This window comes from Alosa alosa, chromosome 13 (assembly GCF_017589495.1).
Source record: "Alosa alosa isolate M-15738 ecotype Scorff River chromosome 13, AALO_Geno_1.1, whole genome shotgun sequence".
In the NCBI taxonomy this organism is placed as follows: Eukaryota; Metazoa; Chordata; class Actinopteri; order Clupeiformes; family Clupeidae; genus Alosa; species Alosa alosa.
The window spans coordinates 34,460,210-34,482,025 of NC_063201.1; the positions used below are offsets into that span (position 1 = coordinate 34,460,210).

Here is a 21,816-nt window from a genome sequence, read left to right on the forward strand (position 1 = left end):
CAAAATGTGCCCGTTCTATAGGCTGGCCAAGTCGCGTAATTCTGCGGCATAAAGCAGATGTATTTGTTTATTGTACAGAAAAATAAAAAATAACCTGTCAAGCAGTCAATTGACTACATTGCAGTCAATAAGTAGGGCAAATTACAAAACCAAAACGTGGGTCATAGTTGTCTTAAGCCTCTGCTGTGAGGCCAAACCCATGAACAAAGACGCATTGATATCTGCAATAGTTTTTTTTTTTTGGCGAAACAAGCTCACAGCCGAACAAGACATAGCACTGAAGGGAGAGGCAACTGGCATGTGATCTCCCCACGGGCCAATGGATGTTCAAGTTTTCTCCTGTGCCTACGATATTTAATCCAGTGTTTTGTCAAGTTGCAAAATGCTATTTGTTTAAACTAATTTTTATGATAGTATGAAGTACTTTTTGTATAGGGTACTATCTTAATTGCTTTACACTCAATACTTGACCAATGTGGCAAGTGATCTACTGTAGGCTTCCCAAAACTGTCGTACTTACAGTACTGTAAGTTTGGACCATGATAGTTTCCAAACTTCAGTAGTCTGGACTAAGGTGATTTAATGACGTTTAGTAGCACGTGAACGGGCACCTGCACATACTTCTGTGGCGCATTGCGTTAAGGCCGGCAGATGACAGCCGCCGTTGCACAGCAGTTACCAGTCCCCTGTCCAAGAGTTCGAATCTGGGTTAAGATTTTGACAACAATATTGACATTGTTGTTTACCTAAGTTTATCTTTTGTGCAGATCATATTATCAAAATCAGAATCAGCCTTCTTGGCCTGGTTTGCGTAAACTAACAAGGACAGGACACCCCATGAAAATCAAAGGCTACATATTCTCAACTGACTCGTCAAAAAGTGCGCACCACCTTATTATTATCTGCAGGTATAAAATATGGATGTATGGTGGTTAGAAGTGTAAATATCAATTAGAAACCTAAATATATTTATAATTATTAATTTGCAAACAAATAACTGGCGTCAGTGACGTCTTTGACATGAAGACCCCCGGAACAATGCTTCTACTAGCATTCTACCACAGGTCGAGAGGTGTAGTTGTAACTACACAACTTTACAATAGTGGTTCGAGAGCGTTAAGTTGCTACTATGGTTTTGGGAAACACTAACGTAGTGTAGCGATGGATTGGACTAGGTAAGTTCCAAATATGAATGTAATTCTCGCGGCATAAAAGCAGATGTATTTGTTTATTGTACAGAAAAATAAAAATGACATGTCAAGCAGTCAATTGACTACATTGCAGTCAAGAAGTAGGGCAAATTAATTTACGAAACCAAAACGTGGGTCATAGTTGTCTAAGCCTCCATAGCGTAGCCTGTTAAAAACATCGCTAGATAGTATTAAATCGGCAACATTGTTTTCTGCAGAAGCCTACCCAAGGCTACAGATTAATTCTGAACAGTTATATCTCTACTGGCTCAATTATCACACCACTGTTTTGATTTGCGTAGTTGCGTTACCCCCAACACTGACAATGATGTAGACAGCAAATTTCGATTTCGATTTTCGTTGCCACCGTGTAGTCAAGCCTTAAGTCATACCCAAGTAGCCTAAATCGAGGTAATGTTTAATTATGCATGATTTATTTTGTTATTGATTTCGTAGGCTGGGATTACTCTCGGCAACAATTATGTTTAATCGTAGCCTCCTGTTTTTCAGCAGGGGCAGCAGGAAGAGCGATGTACAGTGGCAGAGCGACACACAGTGGCTGAAAGTGGTACTAAAGCTTCACGCAGCTTCACGCCTCGAACAAATTAAACATTCTGGTTTTCTCTGAGTGCAACAATGATAGACAGACATCATTTGGACAAAATATAGAGCATATTAACCTCCGTTGCTCAGCCAAATGCCTTCCTGTTACGTCCTGTTATTACAGAGTTACAGGCGATAAACGATTTTTGATGGTCACAAGTTTACTTCATTAGGGACTGTTTGTTATTTATTTAAGGGGCTACCGGAGGAGTTTTGGGAGCATTAGTCAAAAAAGACGTGACCCTCCCTCGCCAGCAAGACATTTTTCTATGACCCTCCAAAGTGATTATGAAAAAACGCATGACCCTCCCCTTTAATTTATTGATGCCTTCTGTAGGCTACTGGGTCAATATGGGAGCTTGCATGCTACCACTCCTTTCTTAAAATGCCTTGAAAAGGCTGTCGTTTGCACAATTTCATAAATAATCACCGGGACCGAAACAGAGCTGCAGGGCCGTCGCAAGGGGGTGCGAGGCCCTGTGCGAACTTGACAGGTGCGAGGCCCTTTTCACCCTGTTCTTGCATGAAATCATGTGATAGCCTATTGACGGTGCATTTTAATAGTAGGCTAAAGGCTACACCAGCTTGTCTTTAAGAGGGGAAATTTTATAGCCTATAACATTAGCTGAGTCACATATTTGGCCATAAGCCGTTTATCATAGGCTATCACGAAACCAAACTACAAAGGTGAACACTTTAACAGGGGGTATTAATTGGGCATGAATCATGCTGAACGCTATTTGTCAATGAGTTGAAACACACATGACATTCAAACTATTGATACATTGTGCACTATGGACACTGGTCTGTAGGCTACCATTGGACAAATAAATGACATTGACTCGCCATATCCTGACTCCGAAAAAAAAAAAAATTTTGCTTTTTGCCGCAAACTCAGCAATGAAATCATAGGCCATCTTGCAGGTAGCCTACGTCTTTTTCATTTCATAGAAGGGCGGATGGATGCAACCGCGAGGACGGCAATGACAGACATGAACCAAGACATATAGCCCAGCAGCAATCTATATAAAATAACACAAACTTGAAGTACCATTCATGATATGTTTACATAATTTAAGCTGTAGGATGTTTCATTCGTCCCCCTTAAATAACTCTTGAACGGTTTTATTCAGAGCTATACATGCAACTGCTTTCGACAAAGGACAGATGTATGTTGCTAGTGACAAAATATTAACTTTCAGTGTTTTTCCCCATGCATTTATTCTAGGCTAATGTCAGTGACTGCCGCGAGAGAAGTGGGTTCTGTGTTGCGTTCATTTCAGTGACTGACGCGAGAGAAGCGGGGTCTGTGTTGTGTTGCGTTGCGTTAATTTATTTTCATTAGGCATGCCCTGTCGTGCCATCCACAGCTCTTCAGTTCCGACAAAGCAGAAATTACTCATTTTGAAACAATGAGTGCAGGCCGGCCGCGCGTTTGTATGGTTATATTGCTTGACGGGGGGGCGGGGATCCCAAGCAGCTTTCAGCCATAAGGCTACTTATTTCCTAATTCACCCGACACTAATATTCAAAATGTTGAAAACTATTTCGGCATAGCCTTTAAGCAGTTTAATTAAATGCAATTTTAGTTGTAAACAAACGGGCTACTTGGTGAGGCTTGGCCTCACAGATGCGCTCGTGCCTTAGATGGCAAGAAAAATCTTCACGATATAGGCCTATTAACTGACCGCCCGATTCACGTTGGCTGGGGGGCAGGGGGGGCCATCAGACATTTGTGCCCAGTTAATCCGGCCCTGCCTCCAACAAATCACACCTCTGTGACAGCTTAAAAGAAGTCGAGAGGACTCCTAACTCACAGACCTATTCACAAACCGGTTTTGTGGCATTTCGCCATGTTTTGAAATCCTATGTGGCTACAGGAGCTTCTAATCGTGAGGAAGCAATTTTACATTGTAGGCATAACTAACATGCAATAACGCCACCAACAACAACCAAAATCATTGTCAACATGTAAATTAAATGTAATATTATTGTCTTGATTCATTTAGGCTAGGCCTTTTTATTCAGTTATTCATCATCTTCCGTCCTTGTGTAGCGCATGCATTCTCAGACCTGTCACCTGCCACTCATCGTAAGGGAGGTGTTTGGAATCATTCCCGCGTTACAATCATCAGCCAATCAAGGTGGTCACTTCAGTCAAACTCGTGCATGAGTAATAACGTCATCCATAGCAACGAAGACTCACTCACTCTTAGTCAAAGATTCCAGAGCGCTCAGCTCCAGAATCTGTTCAGGAGTTGTCATTTTTCCTTACAAAGAGTAGGTCTGAAAGGCTTTGTGAATAACTTAATAAGAGAAACTCCTGGCTAAATTTTTTTGCTATTTAGGAGTAGCCTACTTCTAGTGGTAAGATAAAAGGCTTTGTGAATATGGCCCCTGGTGTCTAACCCAATGCATAGCCCATTTACGCAAAATAATGGTCGAATATTAGGCTACTGATGATCATTGTTATTTAAAGGGACACCAGGCAAGCCTGATGCTTTTTCTCTGCGAAACTCCCCCTTGCTCGGTCTGAAGCTCTTTTCCTTTTCTTTGCGTCTTCCGTCAAGGGTTTTTGCTGCTTCTTCGCCGGCTCTGCCATTATACACACGTTTGCAACAATCTCTAGAGTTTCGTTAGCCTGCCTCTGTGCTGTAAACTGATCCTGCTTCGGTCGGCGGGTAGGATACACCGAACTTGCAAGTGGGATATTCTTCCTACAGGCAGTAGGGGCGGGCGAGAGAGCCCCGTAATGAGTCATTTAACCATATACCGACTTACGAAGATGATTAATTAACACGAAAACGTTGCCTGGTGTCCCTTTAAGAACATCTTGCTCGTAAAAAATCATCATACCGCACATTGTGGTGGGTCTGTTATTTAACCTACTTACTGTTAACCTACTAACCTACTTACAGGCCTTTATTTTGGGCAAGCCTGCATTCGAGGCAGGCCTTCTGTTGAAGAATTTTATATAAAGCCTGCGCTAACAGTAATCCTCCTGCCCCCGATACCACAGCTGTGGATAGTGTGGAATGTTCAAGTAATAACACAATCCAATGTGTGTCTCAATTGTCCCCCGCTGACCACCTCACACATTTCTCTAGATTTTGCAATGACCTTACATGACACAATGCCATAAAATGCCAGGTTTTAGGACACAGAATAATGTTTGTAATGATACCAGTTAGGCCTACGTACAACAGTAACATAAGTGTAATGAGCTATTCATTGTCGAAGGTGCATGGTGAAGTGAAATTCTGACTTTGGAAAACAAACATTTGCCGATATCATTGGATAGGGGATAGGCCTACTTGTTTATTTTTTACGTAGCCTACAATGGCCAGTTCAGACAAAGCCGAAATTACTCATTTTGAAACATTTGTATGGTTATATTGCTTGACTTAAATCCCAGAGAGTAGGCTACCGCACCCCACAGTGATGGGCATAGCGGTCTTACGCGTTCAGTGTGGGGTATAAACAAGCTGAGAATTTAGCGGTGTCATATCTGCCTGTCACAGACGTGGGGAGCTGAAGCTTGGGATACAGTTACTACAGTAACAGTATTTTATTTTACTTCTTATGGAATATTTTTTTTTTTCACTTTTATAAAGGCTTTGTTTAAATGTTGTTGGAACAAATAGTAGTTGATTATAAAGGCAATATTAACAAGATTCTGTTGCAATATTCTGTGTGTTCTGGACTGGCTAGCTGTCGTGTGTTAAATTATTGTGATTACGAGCCAGTGGTTTTCAAACATTATGCGTGACTCGGACATCTAACGAAATGCAACCAGTGACGGACTGGACGGTCTGGCATTTGGGCAGATGCCAGAAGGGCCGCGGCCTCTCGTGGGCCGTTTGGGCCGGCCAATCACGAGGCAGCATGATCGTCGGGTGCGCGCGGCCCCTTTCATCCTGTTCATTGTAGGCCTACATTATCTCTCGGCCCACTATAAAGCGTCAATAAGCCAAATGCCTTAAAGTCAGCTATTTATCTCTAACTTTCTCTTCGTTAGAATACTGAGGAAACTGATCAGTATTTATACCAGATATGATTCTCTATACTACAGTCATGGTGACCCTCAATATTTACATCAGTCTACATTCTTTTGTAGCCTTATTCAATCAAATGATTAAAAAGTGCATTGTTTGAAATCGAAATACAATAAATATGCCTGTATGTAGGCTATCTTTTATTTTATTATTGGTTTACAAAAGTTGTATGAATCAATGACTTCTGGGAATTTCAAAACCGAATGCGTCTGTGTGTTAGGAGGTTGTTGGAAGTTGAAAGCTGAAAGATACCAGAGTCTGCTGAGGTTAAACTATGAGTATGAAACTATGAATCGAGGAATTAAGCGACAGAAGGGAGGAGCGGAGAAAAAGAGAGAGAAATTCAGGAAATTACTGTTGGCTGACAGTGAAAAATGTGCGAAACTGACCGATTTGTTTTTTAAGCCAAGTGCAGCTTCAGCTAGCACCAGCGCTAGCACTGCTAGCACCAATCAAGACACTGAGCAAACAGTCCAGGGGCAGAGTATGAGACAGGAGGACAGTGAGGAAGAGGAGGAAGAACATAATGAGCAAGAGGAGGATGATGTTGAATCTGACATGGATGAATCTATGGAACTGGCAACCAACACTGACTGTGGTGGATTAGCAGAAGCAACGATTGGGACCAATGCTGCAGGAGGGAGTGTCGCGACAGACACCCCAGATAGCAGACGGGCATTGAAACTATGTAGAATCAACATTACATTGTCAACCATAAATCATTGAATCAATGTCGGATTTCGATGTTGATTTAACATCAGTTTGCACCCTCAGTTAATATTGAAACAATGTTGATTTATTAACTATAGACCAGCGGAATTTCAATTGTATTTCAATTAAAATAAATATTGAAACAATGTTGAAATTACAACCAAACTAAAGATCAATGCTATTTCAATGGTATTTCAATTCATATTAAACCGCAGTAAACCACTATAAATCTGGCAAAATATTGGGAAATTCATACCCTGCTTTATCTACAGCCAGGATACATTTGGCTAGGCCTAGGTATGTCTGGTGTAGGCTACACAAGCTTGCATAAATAACCATTGACAACTTATCAGTTTGAAAATCAAGTGCATTTATTCACTCTTCTTCATTTATAAATTCCTGTGTGCTGTGCTTCCCTGCCATCTATTCAGTAGGCCTACGGTTGCAGTCAGCCTGACCATCCAGTTGAGTGAAGCGGCACCTAACAGAAATAGAAGAAAGATATACAGTGTTAGATAAATATGTTAAACTGAAGGCTACTTCCAAGTGAAACTTTAGAATAATCATATTCCGTCTATGTACATCGTAGCCTAACTTACAAACTCATTCATGCTTGAGCAGGGTCGGACTGGGAACAAAATTCGCCCTGGCAATTTTTCTCCTGGACCGCCCACTACTGGACCGACGACCCCCACACACACACACACACACACAAGCCCACCGATACCAAAAATCCCCTGATTCCCCCATAAATAACAAACACACAGTATCATGCTGTAGCAACACTTCATAAACTGAACCCAAACATTTAGATTTGGACCTATAGGTTATTATATAATCAGTATCGTAATTTCTGTCAACTATGACGATCTCCATGCATGTTCAGTAGCCTATATTTTTCATTTAGTCAAGCAGTGACATGTGGTTTAATCAGTGTTGGGCAAGTTACTTCAAAATCGTAATATATTATGTATTACTTATTACTGTCATTTCAAAGTAATTCATTACATTATAATATTACTGTCTCTGAATTGTAAGGCATTACACTATTGTATTACTTTTAAGTTATACATTATACAGTATATTGTAACCCAAAACTTAAAGACATGTCAAGATAGGCTACACAGTGCAGCTACTGGCCATTTTTGTGCCCTAACTGGTGAAATACAGTATTAACCTAAGTATGTCATTATATGGCCAACTATAAAGATGTAATCTGCCTGTTCCCAGGGATGGGTAGTATTTCTGAAACATGTAATATGTGTTTCAAATGCAAAATAGTAATTTTGTAATTTTAAAAATACTGCAAAATACTATGTGAAAAACACAAAAAAAGTAGATACTACAGACAGGTGTAATGAATAATTGGTAATTAGGCAACAATGGTTTATGTTTATCGCAATAAGCTAATGTGAGAACAGCTGTGTTCAACAACACTTACAGCTTTTCAGTGACGGCTATTGCTGAAGCATCAGCTCTGGTCTGAAGCACTGGTGTGAAGTGGTACTGATAAGTAAAAGATGAGCAAGTTGACCTGTGCAGGTTCACATAAGGACACTGACAAAGGCAACCATGTCCCATTGTCTCCATGCCAATCTTTAACAGAAAAATGTCAGATATCTCAACCACAATGACATCAATATATGGTATGTAATTAGGCAACAATGGTTTATGTTTATCGCAATAAGCAAATGTGAGAACAGCTGTGTTCAACAACACTTACAGCTTTTCAGTGACGGCTATTGCTGAAGCATCAGCTCTGGTCTGAAGCACTGGTGTGAAGTGGTACGCAAGTAAAGATGAGCAAGTTGACCTGTGCAGGTTCACATAAGGACACTGACAAAGGCAACCATGTCCCATTGTCTCCATGCCAATCTTTAACAGAAAAATGTCAGATATCTCAACCACAATGACATCAATATATGGTAAGGTGTTGAGTGTACCCAGATAGGTCAGTCACTTAGGCCTACCATATATCGTCACAGGTGACAAGCTAATCATCGCAAAGTGTTGTGCTAATGCTGGGAACAGGCAGGGATGGGCAAAAATACATCAGAATGTATTTCTAAATAAAATACCTAATACCCTCATTTTTAATGTATCAAAATAAACTACAAAATACAGTAGTCCTAACCATATTACGTATGTATCAAAATAAAATACTGTATTTTTGTATTTAGAAAATACTCAAAATACTTTTTTCAAGGAAGTATGGAAGCACTGCAAAAAAAGACAATACAATTTGGCCCCTGTCGTATACCATATGCAAGTTCATGTAGTGTGATCAAAATTAAGAATAATTCAAGAATTTACATTTACATTTAGTCATCTAGCTGATGCTTATCCAAATGACTGAAAGAGCCACTTTTATAGCCACAATTAACCACATTATAATCAATAGGCCAAAATAATAATTGTGTATCTGTGCCAAAATTCGTAATTCAAGTCCAGTGCAGAACTGAATAAGAAAATCATACGGCTATGTATCTTGAAGTTCCAGTATGTGAGAGACTTGACGTGCCTTAATATCTCCAACCTCAAGTATGCAGCTAATAAGGAAATATAATTGTTATTTAATTAAACAAGGTGAACTTCTCCCCACTGCGGAATGCAGAAAAGGATGCTACAAGGAAGGGAATTCAAACACACTCAACACCTTACCATCTATTGATGTCATTGTGGTTGAGATATCTGACATTTTTCTGTTAAAGATTGGCATGGAGACAATGGGACATGGTTGCCTTTGTCAGTGTCCTTATGTGAACTTGCACAGGTCAACTTGCTCATCTTTACTTGCGTACCACTTCACACCAGTGCTTCAGACCAGGGCTGTTGCGTTGTGTTGTTGAACACAGCTGTTCTCACATTAGCTGATTGCGATAAACATAAACCATTGTTGCCTAATTACCAATTATTCATTACACCTGTGTGTAGTATCTACTTTTTTTGTGTTTTTCACATTTAGTATTTTGCAGTATTTTTTAAAATACAAAAATACACACCAATAAAGTATTTTGATACAAAATACAGAGCCATTTCCTTCAACCCAATAAAATACAAATGACAAAATACTATTTTGCATTTGAAACACATATTCCATGTTTCAGAAATACTACCCATCCCTGGGAACAGGCAGATTACATCTTTATAGTTGGCCATATGATGACATACTTAGGTTAATACTGTATTTCACCAGTTAGGGCACCAAAATGGCCAGTAGCTGCACTGTGTAGCCTATCTTGACATGTCTTTAAGTTTTGGGTTACAATATACAGGTAGTGGGCTCTCTGTTGATTTTTAATGAGTAGGCCTAAGCCTAAAGTTACAGCATTTCTATCACAATTGACCAGACTTTGACCTTTTGTCTTCTTTAAACAAAATTCTGGCTATGATTGTTCCTTGTATTGCATCATGAGCCATCACTGCACCTATTGCATTCTACTGTAGCCTTAAGCCTAGCTCAGTCATTATGTTGTACCACATCACCCTCCATTAGAAGTGCAATGAGCTACATTGAGCATAATAAACTGCATTTAGAATTCCAAATCCATATTTCTAGATATTTTGGTAAAACTAACTTAAAAGTAATACAATAGTGTAATGCCTTACAATTCAGAGAGACAGTAATATTATAATGTAATGAATTACTTTGAAATGACAGTAATAAGTAATACATAATATATTACGATTTTGAAGTAACTTGCCCAACACTGATTAAACCACATGTCACTGTTTGACTAAATGAAAATATAGGCTACTGAACATGCATGGAGATCGTCATAGTTGACAGAAATTACGATTTGTGCCAACATGTTGTAGAAACACAACCACAGCCTTTAGGCCTATTTGGTGCAAATCTTTTACATTGGTTATAGTCAGCGATTCACATTAACTGTAGGCTATCACCACAAGTGTATACTAAACGTTTTTGCCCAAGTTTGTGTGCCGTCATCACATTTTGCAAAATTAGGCTACCTTCGTTACTAACCTACCAGTTGATACTTTTTACGTGCATCGAGATTGATTGTGCATCTAATGTAACACTCGGTGGAGAGACTTCCACTTTCCAAGTTCCACTTTCATTGTCGTTGTGAGCTAAAAGGCTACTATATGGGAAATACTTTGAAGTTCCTTTTGAGTCCAAACATGAATAGGTTTTCTTTAACCTGTGCTACACTTTTCTACCAAGTTGTGCGAAAATTGTAGGTACCCGGAGTTTTATGTTGACAGACAAACCGCACTACAGTAGCCTACATGGTGCAGTAAATGGAAGCTCTTCGTAGCGCGTGCAACTTACGTCTATGAAAACAATATATTTATGGAATAAAATTAGACACCTCTGATTGCTGTTTATGATGTGAACACCAGCCAGCGGAGGGCACTTATATAGCCTAGGCTACCATGTATGGACTCGTAGGCTATATTTCCCCACAAACCAAGCGGCTGCTTGGACAAATCCACTTGAGGGGTGGGGCAGGGGGGCGCGATCGTAACACACACTGAACCTGTCATGAAGAGGCCAAAATGATTGACCGGTCACCCCCCAATCCAAATGGATGCAACTGCATTTATAGGCTAAGCCTAGGTCTACATGACGGGCCGCTAATAGGCTAAATAACTTAAAAAAAAAAAAAAAAAAAAATCCCGGAGGTCACCGGCCCACATATGGACCGGCCCACCGGGCATTTGCCCAGTTGTACAGATTACCAGTCCGAGCCTGTGCTTGAGTCAACTTAGGCTAGCTAGCTGGTAAGTAATGGTTCACGTTAGCCAGCAGCACATCATCTTCAGCCTATCATTTTGACAGTAAAAGTTTAAACTCAACAAACATTTTATGTAAATCATATGAATATAATAAACTCTAACTTACTGACAACTAACGTTAAGGAAGGCCTAATTATAAATCAGACTGCCGAGTAACGTTAACGTTAACATAACATTATGATGAACTGCTAACGTTAACGTAAAACATTAATTTGACCAGCAACGATAACGTAGCTAGCCTAAGTTGACTCAAGCATGAATGAGTTTGTAAGTTAGACAGTAGGCTACGATGTACATAGACTGTAAACATGCCCGAATTTAATGTAGTACAATTTCACATTGAAACATTATGGTTATGGTTATGGTTATGGATTTAGCAGACGCCTTTGTCCAAAGCGACACATAAATACAAAACAACATAATAATATTTAAAATTGAACAGGGAACAGATTAAAATGTAGGTCAAATATAGTAAGGAGAATAGTTGTAGTACACAATAATATCAATTCAAGCAATAGCCTAATAAAAAGCAATGTAAAAAAGGGGAAAGGCAATAATAAAACAATAATGTCAATTCAATCAATAATATAAAAACAATGACATGCTAAGACTACATTAAGGAGAATATCAATAATAACAATAATGTCAAATTAATTAACAGCCCAATTAAAATAAAACAACATTATATAAACCATAACACATAAGTTTTAAACAACTAAGTATATGTTGAATAGGAATGTCTTTAGACCCCTCTTAAACGACCCAAAACTACCACAGGAACGGAGAGCACTGGGCAGTTCATTCCACCAACATGGAACCACTGAAGAAAAGAGTCTGGAATTAGACCCAGTTTTCATGACTGGTCGACACAACATACGCACGCTCACCAGAAGACCGCAGTGGGGTTGGGGATGTAAGGCTTGATTATTGAATTAAAATAACTAGGAGCAGATCTAGTTAGTGTCCTATAGGCCAAAGTGAGAGATTTAAATTTAATTCTGGCTACTATAGGGAGCCAATGGAGAGTAACTAGGAGAGGAGTTACATGTGTCCTCTTATCATTATCGTTAGATAAATAAATGCTTGCTTACCATTAAGGTGGAGCGCAAACTTGACAGAGAGCTGAACACGGTTGGTCTGACTGAACCGTTGCTCAAAATGATCTCCCGCCGGACAGTTCAAACGTCGTCGCGCAGTCAACTAAAAATCCACTACTTTTCAATCACCACGTCAAAATTTCCCAGTAAACCATACATCCATGACTTTTCAATATCTTTTACTGAACTATTTATCGATGCTCTATCGATTATGGCAATATAAACTATAAACCAATGTTGTTTCGATGTCTCTCTGTCTATGCTCATGCACTGTCGGGGTTTTGTCAGGCTTGTAATGCTGATTCAATGTCTATTTACCATTGAGATTTCAATCTCAACCAAAATGATGATTTGGATGGAAAATCAACATCATATCAATGTCACCTTGCTATCTGGGACAGTAAGTGTATCTACTTCATTGGATCAGATCAATTATTTCAGTCGGCCAAACTCCACTACAATGGACATGTTTTTCAAATTCCATCCAAACCAGTTAGCAGCGCAAATGGGTCAGCTATTAACGTTTTTCATGTGACGTATTCTAGGTTCTATAGCTTTGTTTACATCCAGGATCCAGCTGGTAGGCAAGGGACAAGTTGAACCCATTGAACTTCGTTGTCTGCAGCTGCCTCTCAGTAGGCTACATCTCTGTATTTCAGCAATGTCAACATTTCAGGCATCAATAAAGGTGATGATGAAACGTTATCCCATTGTACAATATGCCTGTCACAGGAACGTTGTTTCGCTAAAATCGCCCTGATTTGGTGCATTGATCTGTATCGATAACGTTATGGGAGAACCTGCATGTAGCCTAATGGTAGCCTAACTTTTTTTCTCTGTTCAAAGCTCAGCCTTTAAATATGTTGTTATTTTGGTCATGTGTACTTGATTAAACGGGTAAAGATAATTCATAAACTGCTTATTTCTTACATGACTGAAGCAGTAGCCTAGGTTCAACAGTGGTGTTTGAGGTTGCTGTGTTAAGTTGTTGTGTGTGATTGCTAAACAATTAGGATCAAATCAGTTTATTTTGACATAGGGGGGTTAGCCTAAGTGACCTGTAACGTTAGCCTAGGCTATAGCACATAAGCCATCCTGTTTTGATTTATTAGAATTTGTTGTGATTATATAATCAAATGACACTCATGATGACTTGAAATAGAAGGACAGAAGATAGGTGATTGATGTCCACAAGCACGAATTTCACAAGACAAATTAGAACAAACTGTTCCGGTAAAAATAATCTTGCCATGTTTAAAATGCTGCACTTTTTCCCTTCATTGCCTATCTCTGGCAATTCATTTTTGGATGACTGTAGATAGTTGTATTTTAGCTTACGTCTTCATAGACAGTAGGCTACACCATTAGGCCATCTTGAGAATAAAAGACTTCACAGCTGCTAACAATCATCCTCCACAACCATGAGGATAGGTACGCTAAACGGTCGTTCGTCGCCTTTTTGCTTCTTATTGTAAAACCAACTGTTAGGGCCTACACAAGTGGTCGGCATCCCAGTCAATATTTGATATTAAAATTTCAATTTTGAAGCTATTTGTAACTATGTGTAGCCTATGCAACCCGACTGTTGTAGGCTTGCCTACCACTCTCTGCAGTGCCTTGCCTACCATTCTTGCCTACCACTCTAGTTGTAAACAAACGGTCACATGACATTATGACGTAGGTGCAAAACCTTAATAGTGCAGATCAGCATTCGCTTTTTTGTGCTGTCTGTCTAGCGGTTTCAAAAAAGACAGAGCAGAATCCTTTTATGTATGGTTGTAATGACTGGAGACATATACACCAGAGGCTAAATAAACACGAAAAAACTGCAACCCATCTAGAATGTGTTAAAGCATACTTTTCATGGATAAATAAGGCAGACATTAAATCTCTGATCTGTAGCAATCAAATGACGAGAACAAGTGCGCAAGAGACGTCAAGTTTTAGAGCGAGTGGTTGACATTGTTAAACTAATTGGAAAATGCGCACTTAGTTATCACGGCAATAAAAATGAATCAACAAGGTCATTAGCTGATATGTCTGTTGATCACGGGAACTTTCTAGAAATACTTTTGCTACTCAGCAAATATGACAGCTGTTTACAGGAACACATCGCGGAATGTATTGAGAAGAGCACAGTAGGGCAGGGGAGAGGTGCATTTGTGACATTAATGTCCAAAACGACAGTAAATTCTGTCATCGAGGCTATAAGGCAGCTTATTAAGGAGAGGCTATCTTCTGAAGTCACCCAAGCCCAAATGTATTCCGTACAAATTGATACAACACAGGATTTGACAGCTAGAGATCAGTGCAGTGTTATTGTCCGCTATGCCACTGACACTATCCACGAGAGGCTCGACGCAGTTGTTCAGTGTCAATCCTCAACAGGAGAGGACTTTCTGAACCTGCTTAAACAAACGCTGGAGTCTTGCGGCATAGAGATGAAGAATTGCATAGGGAATTCAACCGATGGAGCCGCTAATATGCAAGGGACATACAAGGGGTTATCTGTCCAAAGAGTCTCCAGGCCCGGTTCACGTTTGGTGCTACGCCCATGTACTAAACCTGGTTATGTCTGAGACCACAAGTGTCGTTATAGCTGCAGCATCACTGTTTAACCTATGACATCGCAGTGTTTTTCCGTGACTCTTATCAGCGAATGACCACTTGGGAAGGTGTCAGCCAGGACCCCAAACAGAGAAGGATTTCTTTGATAGGCGAGACGCGCTGGTCTTCAAAAGATGCTGCCCTGACGAAGATTTCTGGATTGTTTAACAAACCAGACAGTGGTTTATATGTGGCACTTGTGCACACATTGTTTCAGATATAGGACAACGCACGCTTCACAACACAAGCGCGCGCACCTACATGGAGGCACTTTTAAAGTATGAGACTGTTTTGACCGCACAGCTGTTCCTGCGCATTTTTGCACTGACCGCACCTTTATCAAAGTACCTCCAAACCAGCGGCATGGATCTCTTGAGTGCCCATCGAATGGTTAGGGAAACACACCAGCAATTCCAAAACTTTGTGCGAGATTTTGATGCTGTCAAAGAGGCCGCAGACAAGTTTGTGGACTGGGCAAACTCAAAGTTCGAAAGTGAGGATGCTGAGGTAGAGGTAATGGACGCATTGCCGGAAAAACGCCGGGAAAAAAGGCAATGCCGGGAGAGTCTGCTGAAGCACTGGCCAACACCGACGCATTGGTGGACTACAGAATAAAGGTACACAACATAGTTCTGGATACCGCAACCACCTGTATGCATCGTCGGTTCCGATTGTGCAATCTGCTGTTATTTCCTTCTCCAGCATTTAAACCTATTTACCTGTGCCTACAACAATATATGGTTAGCATATAAATTCCTACTAACGCTGTCATGTTCTCAAGTGGCATGCGAACGGATGAGAAGTTAACAAAAAATATTCCACTATTCCACAAGTTAACAAAAACAGAAAGAAAGAAAGCCTTTGAAATGTAGCCTATCCCACGCTTCCACAAAGAGGCATATTGAACTTTAGGCTACATGATTTTTGCATGGGTAGGCTATATTGTTGTTTGGTGATTTAGCCTACTCCTTTACTACACCCTCTTCTAAGCAAACAAGGCACATAGGTTCATCATGTAGCATAAATATTTTGCTCTTTCTTACATTAAATAACTTTAATTTATCCTCTCTACTTGTCCCTGTAGTCATGGCCTCCTCATCACTAATTTCAGGCTCATCATTTTCAGTGGTCGACTGGTTGATCTGCTGCTCAGAGGCTACAATTTTTACCGCATAGGCCTACACAGATCAAACTTCAGTTTTGTTATTAATATTTGCATACTGCAAAGTCTATGAATCGGATACAAAAGGCTAATATTTTAAGAAATGTAATATGTTGCTTGCAAATAGCTTGACAACGCTACAAACGTCCAATATTAGCCCAATAACTGCTAATAATCATTGCCTATAGGCTATCTCTCTTTACCAGTTGCCACTTTTGTCTGTAGGCCTAATCCAGAAGCTTGGCACATTTAGCAGCATCTACCTGGCCGTTTCAGTCCCTCCTGGCCTCTTTCTACCATCCATCCTTCCTGACGCTTATGGCTACTGTAGGGCCGGCCCGGCTATATGGACCCAACCAACTCTTTTTGGGAGGGGAGAACTCCATCACACGGTAGGCTACAACCCATGCAGAGGCAACGGTGCCATGCACAGAATGCGGAACGTGTAGCCTACTTTAAGAGAAGTTAGACTAACGTGACAGATGTCAATATTTTTTTTCCTCGACTGGCCGAAAAGTGAAGCGGCCCACCGGGAATTCTCCCGATTACCCACCCTGGGCCTGTTGCCAAAGTTGAGCAGCTTTCTGAGTGGGTGAGTTCCATGGTCGCTGCAGTAAAAAATGGCAAAGTGAGAATTTGTATAGACCTGAGCGACCTGAACAAAGTCATAAAGAGAGAACATCATCCCATGCGAACAGTAGAGGAGGTCGTCTCAATGATCCCAGGTGCCAGGTGTCTTCTCCGTCCTAGATGCAAAATGGATGCAGGATTTCTACAGATAGAGTTGGATGAGCCATCGTCCTTCCTCACAACCTTCAATACACCAATAGGTCGGTTTAGATGGCTTAGACTCCCTTTCGGCATTAAATGTGCCCCCGAAATCTGCCATCGCATCATGGACCAGATGATCGAGGGCATCACTGGAGCTGTAAGCGTGATGGACGACATCCTTATCGCTGCCCCCACAGTACAAGAACATGACACAAGACATGACACAAAGTTCATCCCCAACCTCAGTGAAGTAGACGCGCCGCTGCGGCAGCTGCTCAAGAGAGAAGTGAAGTTCGCATGGCAGCCAACGCAGCAACAGGCCTTTGAAAAACTAAAAGAGCTGTGCACACATCCCCAGTGTTAAAGTATTTTGATCCTGCAAAGCCGGTAGTAATATTATGTGATGCCAGCAGCAGCGGACTACCTGCTGCAAGATGACCAGCCCATTGCTTTCTCCTTAAGATCACTTACTGGCGCAGAGACGCGCTATGCGCAAATTGAGAAAGAGACACTCTCAATTGTTCATGCCTGCACCAAGTTTCACAATTACATATTTGGAACACATATCACAATATACAACGATCACAAACCTCTCAAAGACATCTTCAAGAAATCTCGGTTGTCTACACCGCGAAGACGCATTCACAGAGAATGCGTCTTCGCTTGCAGTGGTACGATCTCACTGTAAAGTACAGAAGAGGAAAAGACATGGAGCTCCCCGACACTGTCCAGAGCACAGCTATCCGAGAGCACACCAGAGATGGATGGCCTTGAGTGTATCTCTATGTTGAACTTTGTCTCCGTCAGTGATCAGAAGTATGCAGAACTAAAAGAACGCACAAAAGAAGAGCTCAGCTTTCTCCAACAGGTTATCCAGCGTGGATGGCCAGAGCACAGACGTGAGGTGCCCGTTCAGGTACAGCCATATTGGGACTCAAGAAGTCAGCTTGCACTGTCCGATGGACTCCTCTTTAAAGGACTGCGGATAGTAGTGCCCCCCACCATGCGTGAGCACATGCTGAAGCTCATACACCAATCACACCTGGGGATAGTAAAGAGCAAACAGCGAGCATGTGAGGCCCTCTACTGGCCAGGTATGAGTGCTCAAATTGAAGAAGTAGTTAAAAACTGCAGTTTGTGTGCAGATTTTCAGAATAAACTGCCTAAACAACCACTCAAACCAACAGAAACACCTGAACTTCCCTTTGAGGAAGTAGCATCAGACCTCTTTGAATTGGAAGGAAAACAGTACATACTGCTCGTGGAGTTTATTGAAGTGGATGTTCTGAGAGACACACACAGTTGCACTGTCATAGAGACAATGAAAGCGCAGTTCGGCAGGCACGGCATCCCAGCTAAATTGAGGACCGACAATGGCCCGTAGTACAGAGGAGTTTAAACACTTTTGCATGAGTTACAGCATCCTACACGTCACGTCTTCCCAACACACACCACACTCAAACGGTGAAGCGGAGCGTGCCTTGCAAACAGTGAAGAGGCTCTGGCACAAGGCACCAGACAAGCATCTTCCACTACTGGATTACAGGTCTACTCCCCTTGAGTCAGTAGGCCTTTCACCAGCTGAACTGCTCATGGGAAGGAGGCCACGCAACAAGCTGCCTACGGCACGTGAGCTAAGGACATTCAAAAGTACTACCATGACCGCAACAGAGCAGGCAAACATCGAGTTGCTCTCAAGCCTGGAGATGAGGTAAGAATGCAACCTTATTCTGGTAGCCACACATGGTCACCGGCAGTTGTGGTCAGACAGCACAGTGCCCCACGATCCTATGTTGTGGACAGTGAAAACAAGGAGTACCGTCGCAACAGTCAACATCTTCGCACAAGCACTCCAGCCGCAAACCGTCCACGCCACTGGATACATGAGGAGGTCTGGACCGAACCACCAGAGCAGACAGACAGTTGGAAAAGAACAGCTATCCCCCACTCCAGCTGAACAGCCTCACTCGCCTCCCAGAGAACCCTTGAGCCATGCTCAGGCACGGCCAGGTGAACTGTACATCACTAGGCGGGGCAGAGCTGTCAAGCCACCCAACAGACTGACTTTATGAGTTATTACAAGTTAGTGAGGGACAAGGTGTGGTAAAGACACCTATGGAAGTGAAGTGCTAGTAACCTCTTTCCAAGTTAGTGTGAACAAAAGTTAAAGTTTTAAGTATTGAAGCATTGAATGTTTTGTTACTGTTTACTTAAGTCAGTGAACTAAAAAGAAAAATGGATGTCAAGGTTCATTTGACATGAAATCAGAATAATTAATGATACAACAGTATTTCTGAGTTATGTTTTATGTACATGCTTTTCTTTGTAAGAAGGGAGATGTAATGTATTGAGTTTGATTTGCTACAGTATGTTCTGTCCTAATGCATTACCCATAGTGCTGTATGTACGCATGCACAGTACAATAAACATTGCATTTTGGCTCTAAGTTTAAGCGTGTACGTTGACTGGAATATCTTACAGTCTGCTATTGCTGCTTTTGATCAGTCAGATGTTAAATCTCCTGTGGTGGGTTGGACATATGAAGTGTCATCAAAACGCCCACCCAGATTCCCCCATCCCACCTTAACGCTTTTACACTGGTGTCGGAACTAATCGACTCGGCAAAATGTCTAGAGTGCTTGGTAGTAAATTTGGCGAGACACTTCGCCCTCGGTCTATGTGATAGCTCTAGTGTATAGAGACTTCACCCAAATGTCTGGGTTACATTCATTATATTTAGTATAAAACCCAAGGAATCTTCATTTCATCCTTATAGCTGCATAGTAATGATAGCATTATTATACTATCCAACACTTTTTACATACATTTTTCATTAAAATACCTTTTCCACTCACAATTCAATTTGTTGTACCACAGGACATGCCGTTGCACCATAGGACAACAGAGTACTAGTATGCCCATTATTATTTTAAATTCAGTCAAATTTTTAGTACAACACAGGTAAAATATTTTTTTCTGATAGCCATACTTTCACATAATCATGATTGGAATTCATCTATAAAATAACTGGGTCAAATTCATTGAACAACCCATCAGCATAGTGTGTTTGTGTGTGAGGGAGGAGAGAGTGTGTGTGTAAGAGAGGGAGCAGTGTGTGTGTGCTTGTGTGTGTGTGTGTGTGTGTGTGTGTGTGTGTAGTAGAGTGAGTGGTGTTAGTGTGTTAAAGAGAGGGACGATAGTGTATGTGTGTGTATGTGAGGGAGAATGTGTGTGAGTCTTTGTGTTAAAAGAGGGAGGAGAGTGTGTCTGTGTGTGATGGAGGATGTGTGTGTGTGTGTTTGTGTTAGAAAGAGGGAGGAGAGTGTGGGTGTTTATGTGTGTGTGAGTGGTAGTGGTAGTGGAGTTAAAACAGGTGGGGTGTGTGGGAGTGTGTGGTGGTGGGTTAAAGACAGCAGATAGAGTATGTATGTGTGTGGGGCTGAGTGTGTGTGTGTGTGTCACTTTTTATTTATTTATTCATGCTAAAGTGCAAGACAATACAAGACCACAAAAAGCAGCATGAAAGGGCGATCCCTAAGAAGCAAGAAATGCTTATAGCGGGGACCCATTTTACTCTTTCAATAGATAGATAGATAGATAGATAGATAGATGGATACTTTATTGATCCCCAGGGGAAATTCAAGAGTGGCTTGGCCATTAATAGAGAGACAGGTATTTTCCACATTATTTGTATTTTTTGTGGAGCGAAATATAATATAGTTTGTTTTATTGATATTTAGTGATAATGTGTTGCACTTAAACCAAGTGTCCACTTTCAACAACCCCTTGTTTGCAGTTTCCTGCAAGACAAGAAGATTTTTGTGAGACAGGATCAGGTTGGTATCATCTGCAAATAACACTTTATGAAAGGCATCAGAGACATCTAGGTCATTGATATAGGGTGGACATAAGAGGCCCGAGTATGGATCCCTGGGGGACACCAAGAGTAATAGTTTTCTGAACTGATTTATGGTCATTTATAAGTACAAACTGCTCTCTATTCTGAAGGTAGTTTTGAATCATCTCCATGCTGTGCCTCTGATCCCATAATGCTGCAGTTTGATAAGTAAAACATTGGAATCAATGGTATTGAATACTTTCGATAGATCCAGAAATATCCCAATAGCCTGTTTGTTGTTGTCTATGGCATGACTGATGTTTGATGATGCATGATGTAGTCATGCAGGTAGTGCTTTGTTTTTTAAAGCCGTACTGAGAGGGGACAAGTATGTTATCAGCCTCTCCCTAAACTTCCTGGACCTTTCCTTGGTGGTCATTTCAGTCTCTCACTTTCAACATGGAAATTTAACTAGCTTTAACAAAACAGGGAAGGAAGGTTTTAGTTGACGGCCATCCAAATGCGGCTGTCCATTAACCTCCATTCATTTTTTAGATTCGGATTATATCTCTTTTGCATATTTTAACTAATTTTTCAATAAAACTTGTAATACAAAAAATGTTTGTTTACATGTTTGCTTTCACTATGGTAAGGTTCATTATGATAGGAGTAAAGGAAAAAAATAAATTAAACTGACTTCATGTTGTACTATAGGACAGTGCGTTGCACCAGTGGACATTTTCGAAATCAATGCTAGTTTGCGGCCTAGCTATATGAGAGACATTCTTCATCCTGAGTAACAGTGTTAAGGTTTACATTATTTTCAATGATCAATCAATGTAAATTGATAAAAATATTCAGATCAATACTTAAATTGCGTTGTACCAAAGGACTACCTTAAGACGACCAGTTCCAACACTGCACGGAAGTAGTAATATTATGAAAATATTTGAGACAGAATTGACCTTGTGTGCAGTTCATCTGCTCCAGTGATGTCTTCTGTCCTTCCTAATTCTGG

At 40.8% G+C, this 21,816-nt stretch overlaps 1 protein-coding gene across 1 annotated transcript in view; it reads left to right on the forward strand.

Moving 5' to 3' along the window:
* The window catches only part of agmo (alkylglycerol monooxygenase), a 262,745-nt gene that overhangs the window by 155,488 nt on the left and 85,441 nt on the right, over positions 1 to 21,816 (forward strand). The window lies entirely within an intron of this gene.